Raw genomic sequence first — 14,358 nt, forward strand, 5'->3', positions numbered from 1 at the left:
CTTAAAAGACATGGATATAATGAAAAGAGTGAATGGACAGAGGCATAAACATACAGACTTTCACACAGATTTATTAAACACACACAGACCTCGGTAAACGGAACAGGCTTCACCGGACGGCTGAAGGAGGAGTAAATGCGTCCCCGTGCTGCATTCACAGGCTGTAACATCACCAGTTTATCATTTTACCAGTTGTTAGACCTACTGTCTTTACCAGGGAGAAACTGGTGATTGTTTTCAGGAGTTTTACTGGGCTTTTTACCGATTATTAGTTCCTATCTCTCTTCCGCTCTGCGGTCCAAACCGATACGTCATGTTCGCCCACTGTCCAATCAGAGCCTTCCCAACCCCCAGACCTAAAGCGGAATTAAATAAAGCCAAATAAACCGGTTTTCCATGTAAACCTCAATTCTGGAATTACTACTACAATGTAAACACGAAGCAGAACACTTTAATTTTCGAATGATTTTATGCGGAATAACTAATTCCGAAATAAAAAAAAACATCATGTAACCGTGGCCAATGAGTCAAAATACATAAATATCAGTAAATGACGGACCTAGATATGAATTTTTGAAATTTCACTAATAATGAGTGATATTTCGATTTTTGAAACTGATTCAGAATCATTCTTCACATCACATACCTTTAACATAATTCTGCTGACAGACAACAGAATAAATAAACACTGGTGAAATATTACATCCTTGACAGAGGTAAAAAAAAATAATCAATAAATAGGCAGTTTAACCAGGTTCCTTAATCATTGCCACATGCTCCTCTCATTCCAGAGAAGGAGTCGCTCTACGTTGAGTTCCACATCTCTCAGCCTTATTGGAGGATACGTCTGAGAATCAGAGATCTTTATTCACCTAAAATGACCAGCACCTGCATTACCAGTGGAATTCTTCTCAATCCCAATTTTCTATCAATAACTTTTTGACTCAGAATTGATGGTTCTCATACATGATAACTACTTCATGTTGGCTGATGCAACAACATCTGCAAGGATGAGAGGCACTACTCTAGCTCCCACACACAATGTCTATGGTTCTCAGGCCTTGATATCTTGTCAGTGAAAGATACAAACAGAAGAAGCAACCTTGGCAAAGCCCAACCCCCACCATTCTGCTACATGGCAAGTATACAGACCTGGTTCACAAGTATACGTTCACTGCACATGGCTGGCCTTGAAATCCCATATATCTCACAAGACATCCTGGGAACATATTCATATTCTACATAACGTGTAGAATAATGTAAAACTCAAATACAGTCCATTGTCATTTACTCGTGTGCATGGGGAAAGTTATTGGTTTGTTCCTCTGCCTCACAGATTTAAAAAAGGTTCTTGTTCACTTTGACTCACTTTCCAATCTTAACTTCCATAGAATTTCTTCTGAAAGTTACATTTTCAATCTTAGAAAGAAACAGTGTTAGAGTTTATTAAAATGTTAAACCATTTGACTTTGTCTCTTGCCCATGTAGGCCTGTATTTCTCATTGTGCTTCCTTTATTATATTTGGGTTAATCCACAAGATTGAGAATACACTGCATGTCTGCAGAGAATAAACTCACATTTATGAAAGTAGGATATTTGGATTGAAATCATAGGCTACATTATATTTTTTGGTAGAGAGTTGAACTTGGAGAACTTTGGGGAAATGTGTGATTCTTCATTAGAGAAATTGAGTGTAAGTCAGTTGTGCACTGTGATGAAAAACATCCGTTTGACTCAGATTAACAAGACATGAGACGTCAACAATGATTGACATTATATGATACATTAATCCAGAGAACCCAGTGCTCTGTCAATCGTTAGCCTGTCTGATCTCGTTAGATATCAGAAGCTAAGCAGGTCTGGGTCTGGTTTGTAGTTGGATGGGAGACCACTGAGAATTCCAGTGGTATCTGTCATTGTGTCCTTGGGCAAAACACTTCACCCACATTGCCTAGTATGAATGTAGTGCGTGAGTGAGTGTCGGTGGTGGTTGTAGGGACCGATGGTGCACTATGGCACCTTTGCCATGTTTGTCAGTCTGTCCCAGGGCAGCTGTGGCTACAATAGTAGCTTACCACCACTAAGTGTGGAGTGAAGGAATTATCCTTTGACTCTGTAAAGCGTCTTTCAGTGTCCAAAAAAAAAAACCAACATTTTGTATTAATATTATTAGCCTACAGATCAATAACATACCTGACAATAACTCACATAGAATTAAATTAACATTAAAAGTAAGGTGGATGGTTGGATGGAATACTTGAACATTGTATTATTCTTTAGGTTAGTTTATTTATGATTTAAACTGTGAAAATAACAAAGTGATTCTGTCATCGTGCTGCAGTTTTTTTTTAAAATTTAAATATTTTTTTTTAATTTTTATTGCAGTTTTTTTGACAGGCTTTTCTCTGTTATTTGTCTTTCGGAAGGAATGAATAGTTTTGCTTGGTCAGTCAAAAAGCTAATAAATAATAATAATAATAATAATAATAATAATAATAATAATAATAATAATAATAATACATTTTATTTAAAAGTGTTTTTCAACACTCAAAGACATTTTACATTTATTAAAACAATTACACGCAAGTGAAATAAAAGAAACTAACAAGGTAAGGCAAGTTATTTGGCGCCACCCGGTGGACTACTTCCGGTTGCACTCAACAGGAAGTGGACCGCTCAGATGGAGACACAGGTAGGTGTTTTTTTCTCTCTCTGAAATTAAAACAACGGTTGTGTTTTAATACTGTCCCGCTAAGGGTAGAAGTTTAGGACTTTCAAACTAAAACTTTTCATCCTGTGTTGGTGCATGTAATCACTTTTATTTTATTTTTTTAAACAACAACTCACAGTCTCACCTGAACTAAAACTCACCAATAGCCTAAAATTGTCAATAACCAATGATAACTATAATTTCAGGTGATACCATCACTATTAGAAAACCTTTGAACTGACCTAGAGCAAATCTGGTGACACTATTGCAAGTTTACGACTCTTCAACAATAAATGTGCTAAATGTGGTTGAGCTAATGACGCTATTGAAACTTTATCCATAACTACATACAAAAAGTTTTTTTTTAAAATTTGTTTTAAAATACAGTATTTACTAATTCACTGCTGTCAGTAGCCTTTTTTGCATATACCAAACACATATTGTTTTACAATATTTATAATATAACTCATTAATATAATCATGTTTATATTTGATTACACTGCTGATTCAATATTTATTTATTATTAATTTTATAACCAGACACAACTGTGGGTATAAAAGTCCATGAAAGAACAAATGAGGATTTAATATATGAAGCAATAACTAGAATTAATTTATTCAAGAAGAAAACAACCCCTTGATTTATTTTGATAGTCATTTGTTAATGTTAGTCAATTACTTTATTAATGCAGGCGTGGTAAACATGTGGTTTATGAGCCCAAACTGGACCAGCAATTTTATGACTGACAGATTTTGGTGTTTTGTAGAAGGAATTTTCCGATGCCCTTCATGTTATCTGAATCACCATGCGTCTATACACTAGGGTGGGAACCTCACTATACGATACGATACGCGATACAAAGCTCACAATAACGATTATCTCACAATATGACGATACTGCGATTATCGATATTTTGGTCAGAAATCAATCTACGATAATCTATGACAACAAGAAAAAAAAAGTTTAAGTGAAAAAAATACCATTTTTATTTTATATCTATGAACAGTGACACTATTTTAGTGCAACATTTCTGTAAATAAGTGTCAACATACCAATATCAACAAATAAGTATCTCCAATAGTGATTTCTGTAAACAAAAAAATAGGGTTTTTCTTACCAGTGACACCATTATAGTGCAATATTCCAGTAAACAATATATTGGTTCCTTCAACAAACAGTGACAACATTTCTGTGAAGACCTACCTGCACATTTTAGTGGAAAAGCATAAAAAGGTTTTAAGAAAAAAAAAAAAATTAAATATAAATATATTTAGCGCGAGCATATGGATAATCGATCGTGCGAAAAAAAAATATAACGATATATCGTCACAATCCTACTATACACACACTAAATAATACACCCAACATTGTTTCTTTGCAATAAAAACGGTCATTTTTGGGACTGTCTAATTTAATGGGCTAACTTGTATCGGGTTAACACATGAAGGACAGTAAATTTAGTTGTTGCATTGTGGCTTTTAAATTGCTATATAAAATAAATAAAATGATCAACATAAAGCAGTGGTTCCCAAATGGTGTGCACACTGGTGTGCCGTGGGATTTTGTGACAACCATACATTTATTGCAATATACAACTACACAAAAATACTTGTTTTTTAATTTACCACTTTGTATGCACTCATTTCATAATTCAGAGGCAAACCCTATACCTATTTTCATATGTGTATATATATATATATACATTTACAAACATTAATTTGTACGTGATATAAGTGATATCGTGTGTTAGTTATGATGGCTATTTTGCACAATAGGTGTGCCTTCAGATATTTACTTGTCCTTTGGTGTACCTTGGGCACAAAACGTTTGGGAACCACTGACATTGAGTAATACATAGAAAGAATTTTGAATTTGCATTTTTTTAATTAATTGTGTTTTCTCAAATGAATAGTAATATCAGCAATTACTGTAATTTATTAACAAAAATACTTTGCTTTGTGTAGAGCACAGTTGTTGACTGTGTGTGTGTGTGCGTGTGCATGTAGTTCAATTGTCCAATGGCTCTATTGAATACAAACACTCTTCATGTGCTTGGGTAGAAAAGGTGTCTGTGCTCAAGGACACAAATATGTGCAATGTACAAACGTCACCCAGCAGTCGTACGCTATTAACAATGCTTTGAAAAATCCATTCAATTCTGCCCATCAGAGATCAAATTTTTTTATTTATTTATTGATCTTTTTTGTCCTATTACTGTTTTTTTTTAAATTTTTTTTTTTTTACTTTAGCTAAAAGTTAACTTTGCAACACTGGTTTTTAGCTTTAAGAACTGTTAGTGAAATAACTGTTAGTAGTATTTATATTTAAAAGGCAGGGCTGAGGCAAAAAATTAGGTAGTATAAAAAGTTATGTATGAAAAATAGCTGTCCAATATTTTCCATGAAATATTGTTTAAAATTCTTTAATGAGAATAAATCAATCTCTCCCAGTTTTGAATGTTTCTTTATCCCGTGTATTGACGGTGAGATGCACGCTCTCCTCCTCGCCCTAACGCGATACACGCTAAATGATGAGCTAGAGACGAGGGATTTCAAGGACGCGTGGACTTCAATTTAATCGAAGAGGCTGAGAGTGGAGTGGGAGAGTGACACATAGAGGAGAGAAGTTCATTATTCTGATGAAAAGGAAACCAATGGCTTTCATAGTTGTCATAGTAACCGGACTTTCTTTTGCCTCCAGGCCCATGATAAGGTACTTCACAGCATTAAAGCACAATTATCGAAAGGTAGAAACGGGAAAAATATTGCTTTCCAATGCTAATAGATGTTAGCTACTGATTGGCATGGGGGATTCTTATAGAAAGTGTGCTCCGACTGTTTCACCTGCAGTGCTCTTTGCAACCTTTGAGGAAATGTGATGGCGAGGATGTTGGATGGGCCTTTGTTGCACTCTGAGCTGCAGCTGCTCGTGTATCTTCACTTGAGTTAAGCACAAGGAGAAAAAAAAAAAGGAAAAACAGCTTCTTGTGAGAGTATGAACCGATGAAGCTGGATTAAGTTGTAAGACAAGTGAGATAAAGCCTGGACGGTGAATACATTTCACTTGGATTCTTTTTATCACATTTTGTTATTTATCTATTTTTTATTGACAAAAAAAAAAAAAAAAGTTTGAATAAGTTCTTTTAATGTGCTCCAACATTAACCACTGGCTGCTTCCCACAATTAGCATGGTATTTTATTGTCATGTGACCCCTGCTTACTCTCCAGCACAATGACTGGTTGGCCCTGGTGGCAGCGAGGTCACCGCAAAGCATAAGTTGAGGATATTGGGGGCGTTTCATTGGTAGCAGGCTGCTTGGGTTGGTGAGAGGACGGTGGAATAGGGGGAAAACACGGGAGCTGGCGTGTGTGTGAATGGATGGGGTGGTGGGGGGGCAAATTGTTTTAACCCTTATTACAGCAACTGCATAGAGCTCCTGTTATCTAGGCTGCTGCAGCCACTCATTAATATTCTGTACATATGGCACTGCTTTCTGTATCATTGTCTAATAATGGAAGGGATAATCGCTCATTCAATTATCAGGCAGTCAGCAAAAGACCAACCGTGCCTGTGCACACCCCTGGTTCACATGGTGGCACAGCCCCAAACAGCCACAGTGTGCCAGTGAGAAGGTGAGAGTGATAGCACGGATTACAACATATTAGCTACTTTAATAACTCAGGGAAGCAGAAATCGGAGCAATTGGGGGAATCTCTTGTCTCGTGAAAGGGGAAACATTCCTGAATAAAGGGAAAGAAAGTAAATACAACTCATTGCTGCACTCAGTGGACAGTGGACATTTTGAACTTTTTAGGGTTTTCCTAAAAGTTTAAACTTTGATTTGTAAAACAGAGATGAGAAAATGTGGATGAACCACCTGGTGATAAAGATGACATTTTGTGTGTATGTTTTATATCTAGAAAAATATTAGTTGATGTCAGAATGGAAAGAAAAAAAGGACATGTGACGTGTGTACAATTGTGTTTATTATGTGTTTCTTTTTATCTAAAGCGGTAATCTGTCTATGACCACTGAGAATTCCAGGTGCCACAGTGGGACCAGTCGCTCCAGTGGTATCTGTCATTATGGCGCACTATGGCACCCTCGCTTCCATCAGTCTGCCCCAAGGCAGCTGTGGCTACAATAGTATCTTACCACCACTAAAGTGTGGAGTGAAAGAATAATGTATTAATTCTGTAAAGCGCTTTGAGTGTCTATGATAAAGTACTATATGAAATCCAATGCATTATTATTATTATTATTATTATTATTATTATTATTATTATTATTATTATTATTATTATTATTACTTGGCTTATTGAGTTTTTAGGTTTGTTCGAACCAATAAAAGTAATGACACACAGCCTTTTAACTGCCATCAAAGAGCAAAAGATTTGAACAGCATAGTCCTTATGTTGCTTCTTCATTTAAAGTGATTTTGTCTTTTTGATCCCTGATGAATGGCTGAGAGTAATCCCATTATTATACTTTGAGTGGTTTTGAAAAGACAGACACAGATTTGACATGTCCAGCAGTGACCTAAAGGCATGAGCCCAGGCCTAGACTATTGGCTCTTAATGGCTGTGACCTGTGCATCCGCTTAATCCTTTGATAACATATGCTTTGATTCCTGTAATGTGATGAAGAAAGTTGACCCTGATGTTTGCAAACCAAAGGTGTGTGAAGTGGTCAAGTTCAGGACTCATCCCTGTTGATCTGAGTTCCGTTGGCACATCATATAGTTCTGTACTGCAGAGGCCACGGCCTGGATATAAGGGGTTGTTGATAATACTGACCTTTAGCCATTTTTTTGACCTGTGGAGACCGTGTTGAATCAACAGAACAACAGACAGAAAAAGAGAGCGAGTGTTGAAATTAGGTTATTTGGTGCAGTGAGTCTCCTCAGAAGGTGGGCTGTGAAGCACTGTTGCAAAGCGGGGGTGTTTTCATGAAGTGTGAAAAAGATAGGAGGTGAAATGTTAACAAAATCTTATAAAAATCCCTAGTTTGATAAATTTTCGCATTTTGAATGAACCGCAGACTGCTGAGGCTGTTTGAGGGCCTTTGTTGGAGGTCCCATTTTCTCTGGCGGAGCCGCACACTCACAGGGTCAGCGAAGTTACGAAAGTAATTAAAGCTTGGTGATTCACCGCCTGCTGCAGAGAAAAGAAAGCAAGCTGTCATTCTGATTTAGAAAAATAAATTACAATTTTAATAATGGGGGAGGATGGGGGTGCAAGAACGTCTAGAGCCTTGGTGGGTTGGAGGGAGGCAGGGGGAGTGTGTTGGCTGGGAGGAGGGGTCGAGGAGGTTGCTGGCTGACTACTTATCAATAGTTGCAATTTTTTTGAAACCGCATCGGTAGTACATTGCGAAAGCACAAGTGCCCTTAAAAAAAGAAAACCCTGGAACATTAACATACTGATTTCATGCGCATGGCAAAGGGCCTGAGCCAATATCAGAGAGGACTCAGCAGTCCTATTGTCTGCTGGGACTCTGGTCCCCTCTGATATGAAAATTCAATTATTTTATAACTAGATCTGGCGCTGCGTTTTGACAGTCGACGGTGGTGCCTTGCCAGCTGCATCAGTGTGGGGGACCACAGGCTCCTGATAGCGCGAGGGAGGCCTTTCAGACATTGACATGTTTTTGGGGGACGAGATTGCCCTAAATGTGTTGCATTATGGGCTGAAAGTTAATCTAATGCTCAACCATTATCTCACTCAGGTAATTCCAATACCGTTCCTCAATCTATGTTTACGCTCACTCACATACTAGCACATCCATTCATTCTTCAGCACTTTGAATCTGATTCCCAGACTTTTCCGCATCCAAACGTGTTATGTATGTATTTATTTCTCAGCAGGGCACATTCTCATTAGGCTGGAAGCCATAGAAATAAGAAAAAAAACACGACATCTTCCTCAAGACATCAGCACTTTTTGAGTTATGATTCTGTTGGAAGATATGGAAATTATAGTGCAGTAAAAAGTTTCTAGAGTATGTCACAAAGGTAATTCTGAGGCTGCTGTTTTATTGCTCATATGTCATACACCTTGGACAGATTATTGCAGGGAACATTTTGCATTCGTGTTGTGACCTTTTTGCATTTGTGTTCATTTCTTTAAATGCATTCACCTGACACTTCCCGGCCACCAGGTTTCCGCAACGGAAGTGTTTCCGACGGACCGGTATTACAGACGGACACGTTTCTGGCAGATGTTTTTAACCCACCAGAACAGAGAAGAACAAGAAGAAGACAATGAAACGCGTATGAAAGTATTTGAAAGTTGATTAGGATACTCTTATGTTTTTCATATCAGGCTATCATATCATAATACCCGTCCGTCTGTAATACCGGTCCGTCGGAAACACTTCCGTTGTGGCCGGTTTGCATTCGTGTTGTGACCTGTTTGCATTCGTGTTGTGACCTGTTTGCATTCGTGTTCGTTTCTGTAAATGCATTCACCTGACACTTCCCAGCCACTGAACATAATTATAAAAATGTAGGCACATTGTTCTCCTACTTACAAAAATTTAAATGAATTAAAAGTGAAAACTGTGAATTTTTTTTCTTATTTTCAACTTTTTTGTTTAATGAGAACTGAGCTTGTCTCTCCAGGATTTTAGATCTTAATTTTCAAAACTTTATATGAATTATAATTTCTTTGACTTTTTCTCCATAATGCAATCTTTATTTGCTTTATTCTACTTTCTTGTGTGTTACTTTTCTCTATGTCTTTGGTCTAAGTTGCAAAGTTTACCAACGACAATGCACAAACCTGATTGGTTGAGCCGTATTACGTAGGACGGCATAACTCACAGGCAGTTGGCTTGAGCTAGAGTGCAAACGTTGATACTATAATAACTGCATGGGCTAACAATAGCAGCGCGGCATCAAGTTTTAATTCATAACCCCTATTTTGTCTGTAGCTCCGAGTCAGCAAGAGACCTTCTGTGGGTTCATACCCAAACTGCGGTCTGCCAGTTGGTGACCTCTGATTTCAAGGAATCTTCCATTGCAAAAGGTCTATCTTTTGGGTGACCGCGGCTCAGTTTGGGTGACCGCGGCTCAGTGGTAGAGTGGGTCGTCCAATAACCGAAGTGTTGGGGGTTCGAATCCCATTCTATCCGAGTCATTGTTGTTGTGCCCTTGGGCAAGGCACTTTACCCCCTTGTATGAATTGTGCATGAATGTTGGTGGTGGTCAGACGGACCATAGGTGCGAAATGGCAGCCACGCTTCTGTCAGTATGCCCAAGGGCAGTTGTGGCTGTATTGTAGCTTACCACCACCGGTATGATTGATATGAGTGACTAATGAATGAATAATGGTTTCTGTACGCGCTTTGAGTCTCCTCGAAAAAAGCGCTATAAAAACCCAATAATCCGATTATTAATGTTATCTTTTGTACTTTTGACAAAATCCTAAATAAACCCTGGTGAAAATGTTATCTCATTGGCTAACTCCAGTATCCTTTTTAAAGATTACACTTTTTTTTTGACACGTGATGTAACACACACAGGGTTAAGATTCCAATAAATTCTAAAACATTACAGCTACATAGTTCTTAAATGTAAAATCTTCTCAGTCGTCATTAATGTAAACAATAAACTTTTCAGATGGCATCCTCTCAAAGAACCTTAGGGCTGTCTTATTTTTCCAGTTTATAGGCCTAATCCTTTTATGGCCTCTGTGGCTCTTTGTGAGCGTTCTGAAGGGGGTCTGTTAAGATTAGGGAACAGGAAGCAGCCCCCCGGTATGGCCCTCTCTACTAAGACCCCACTGTGTTGTGCTTATTAACCCAGCCTGGGAGAAGACGTACCTGCCTACACTCATTAGGCCGCAGTGGAGTACACGCTCAGGCCGCTGAAGAATAGAACATTAATTAGTATTCTCTGCAGGGGGAACTGCCATTAGCACTTAATTAGCTGCAAGAGTACCATTCAGTCAGGCAGCCAGTTAGATTCTAATATAATGTGTTCTGTCTGTGCCTTGTGTGTCGTGGTACAATACAGAAGAAAGAGCTTAATGATGGTCTCTGCCAGAGTTCTGCTTCCACGGACATGCTACATTTGTACATTTTTCAGCCTAATTCCTTTTCTTTAAAAACTTTTGGACATATGAACTTCAGCTCTTTAGTCTGTGATGCTCAACTGGTGGGTCGTGGACCATTTCTAGTGGGTTGCAGGGTTTTGACTGAAGAATAAAAGAGTAAAAAATGACTGGAAGCAGACTGAACATTGAGCACAACCTCGGAGTTGCTTTGTCAATTATTATGCCAGACTTAAATTTCCAGTTCTCCCATTAATTCATCCAAACTCAGGCCGGGGTTATATTATTTTTTTGTATTTACCTACTGGTAAGGCAGTTTGCAGTTAAAATGAACAAAGTTAATTATTTAAACTCAGACTGCACCTGATTCATATATTTTGAGTTTGTGGATAAAAATGGCTACAGCTGATTTTTAAAAATGTTATTGAAGTTACATTATGTTAAGGTTAAGGTTCAGTGTTGTGTGTACAATGCTGTGTCTCCAAGATGCACTTTTTGGTTTTCAATTAAAATGGTTCAGTGTTAAAAGGAATATTTTCCTCACCAGCATTACAACATTTAGTTCATCATCAACCTTGAATTGCGTGTATTGGTACACAGTGATATATTGCACTATGCGTCAGGTTCAAACTGCAGCATATTTTCATGAAATACATTTGAGATGTTGAATATTTTGCTTGATTTGGGTCGTCGTTTCTCTGTATGTATGGAACGTATGAGAACCACTGGACTAAATCATATTATTCTTTTTAAACCTTGCAAAAAAACCTCATAGTTGCTCAATTTTGGATTTTTATTTAATTTGTTTATTAATGAATATTTGATATCTGCGCTAGAATCACTACCTCAAAGCATCCAAACGCATGTTTTTATTTTAAAGTGTTAAATAAAATTTTCCACAAATACTAGCAAAGGCCGCTCCATTGTGAATTTTATTCACATTATTTGTAACTGATTAGAACTTTTCAAAGTTATTTTGAGAAAAAAATGCTTCAATTACAAAACCAGGGCTGAATTGTTCATTTTTAGGTGCGTTAATGAATTTGTGTTCTTCCTGAAATATAAACAAATGCATTAGGGTACTATACGGGTGTCATATGGGGTATGTGAATTTTTTTTTTTAAAACAGAGTTAAACATTTGAAACTATAATATAAATTGACCAAAAAAAGCGCAAATTTGATGAGAGCTACGTTGCTTTGTGCTTGCTTTGGCAAACAAGACTTTTTGTGTAGAATGATTTTTGCAGTTTCAGGGTGATTAAATAATTAAATAAATCAAGTGGTAATTCTTATTGAGATGTTTGTAAGATGTGTGTGCCTACAGATGATTATTATTAAAAAAAAAAAAAAAAAAATATATATATATATATATTATTTAATTATTCTTCAACAGAATAGGTAAATTTGAGAGGCAACTTTCACTGTAGGGATTAGGGATGTAGCGATTAATCGTAAGGCAGTTAAAAATCGATTCATAGGTATCACGATTGACATCGATACGTTGAAAATTGAATCGCAGTACTTTTTTTAAACAGCAGGGGACGCTATATATTTATCCCTTCTCTTGTCCAGCAGTGCACGTGGCGGGCGGAATCTGCTACTACTTTCTTTCTGGCCGCCATCTACTCTTAAACATGTTAATAAATGATTCCTTACCCCTTTAGCACCGGAAAAAATATCTGTAATATTACGTGAATATCTGTAAAAGTCACATTTTTCTATTAGCTCTGTCTGCTAGCATAGCATCTCTTCTTCACTGCTAGATTAGCTGCATGCCAACCGACCACTGGGTTACAGCGCCCTCTGCTGGTCAAAACAAATATCTGACGTAAATCAGTGCAATGACGGGTTTTTTTAAAAATCCAATTGTTAAGGTACAAAATACATTTTCAGTTGCACTTTTAAAAAGAAAAAGAACTATTATGTAGTTTAAACCAGAATTTAAATGAATCAGCTTCTTCTTCATTTGTATTATTCCTTTATTTATTTCATTCAAGATTTTTTTTTAGTTAAATTGCATTGTTTTGAATAGTTTACCAAGGGATTCTTTTGACAATGAAAAATAAATGGAAAATAGAACAGTATTTTTCTGTAATATTACTTGAATATCTGTAAAAGTCACGTTTTTCTATTAGCTCTGTCTGCTAGCATTGCTTCTCTTCTTTGCCGCAAGGATATCTGCATGCCAACCGACCACTGGGTTACCAGTGCCCTCTGCTGGTCCAAACAAATATCTGACGTAAATACAGTGCAGACTGTTTTTTTTTTTTTTTTTAGTCCAATTGTTAAGGCACAAAATACATTTTTAGTTGCACTTTTAAAAAGAAAAGGAACTATTATGTAGTTTTGCATTGTTTACTATAGAACCAGAATTTAAATTAATAGGCTTCTTCTTCATTTGTATTATTCCTTTATTTATTTCATTTAAGATTTATTTTTAGTTAAATTGCATTGTTTTGAATAGTTTATCAAGGGATTCTTTTGACAATTAAATATAAAAGGAAAATAGTACAGTATTTTCTAGGTTTCTTTTCCCCAAAAAAATAAAGGAATATTTGTCTACAGTCCCATTTTGTAAAATAAATCGTGAGAGAATCGTATCGTGAACCCAGTATCGTGAATTGAATCGTATCGGGAGTTGAGTGAATCGTTACATCCCTAGTAGGGATGCAATGTATATGACATGTTTTTTTTAAGTTCAGGAGTAGGGGGTACATGGCTTCAGGTTAAATGTCTAAAGGGGTACGGGACTGGTAAAGCTTGTTTTTGTCACCTTAAAAACCAGTGCTCTCATGTCACTTTGTCCTCCCATCCTTCAACTCTCACTGTGTGTACAGCTCTCTCACTACTGTTGACCCCTCTCAAGGGCAAATGCTGTTTCCTCATCTGCCTGAGGGACAGTTGGTGGAGTGGCTCATTGGTGGGAGTGAGGTCAAACTTTTCCCGATTGGTCTCACAAAAGTTTCTTTGATGGGCCGAGTGGGCTTTTCTTTTGTCTGTTCTCCGTGTTCTCAATTCAGCTTGGTCACACTGAGGAGGACAAGGCCGGCTGTTAACCCGGCTCAGTCCTATGGTTGGTTGGTTCTCACCCGTTCCCTTCCCTTAACCAGCCTCCCTCCTTCCACAGACACGTCCAACGGCTTTAGGGAGGTTTAGGCTAGAGGTGGCAGTGGTACCTTTAATTTCCTGCAATCTGAGAGGTGGAGAGCTGTCATTTGCCAATTTTGTCTGAATAGGGTGGACAACGGATTGAATGTCGTTTTCCCACCAGGCTGCGCCATCCAGACCAGCAGGGGAGGGAGAGGGATACGGGCTAAGGGTGTAATACTAGAGTAAAATTAGAGCTTTGATGGCAGCTAATAGTGTGTGATGGGTGGCACTGATGTGGACTTTCAGTAAAAACGCCACAGGTTACCCCCTTTTCTGTTTTTTCCACCCCTGGATCTCTGCCTCTGTTCCACCAACATGCACCTTGAAGATTATATACAAGCCCGGCCTTCTTTTTTCGAGCTGAGATTTCCACAGGATCATGTGTAATTATACATGGGCTGCTTTTTCTAAAGGCCTTAACGGGTCTAGTTTCTCTGCTTA

This window comes from Gouania willdenowi, chromosome 10 (genome assembly GCF_900634775.1).
Source record: "Gouania willdenowi chromosome 10, fGouWil2.1, whole genome shotgun sequence".
NCBI lineage: Eukaryota > Metazoa > Chordata > Actinopteri > Blenniiformes > Gobiesocidae > Gouania > Gouania willdenowi.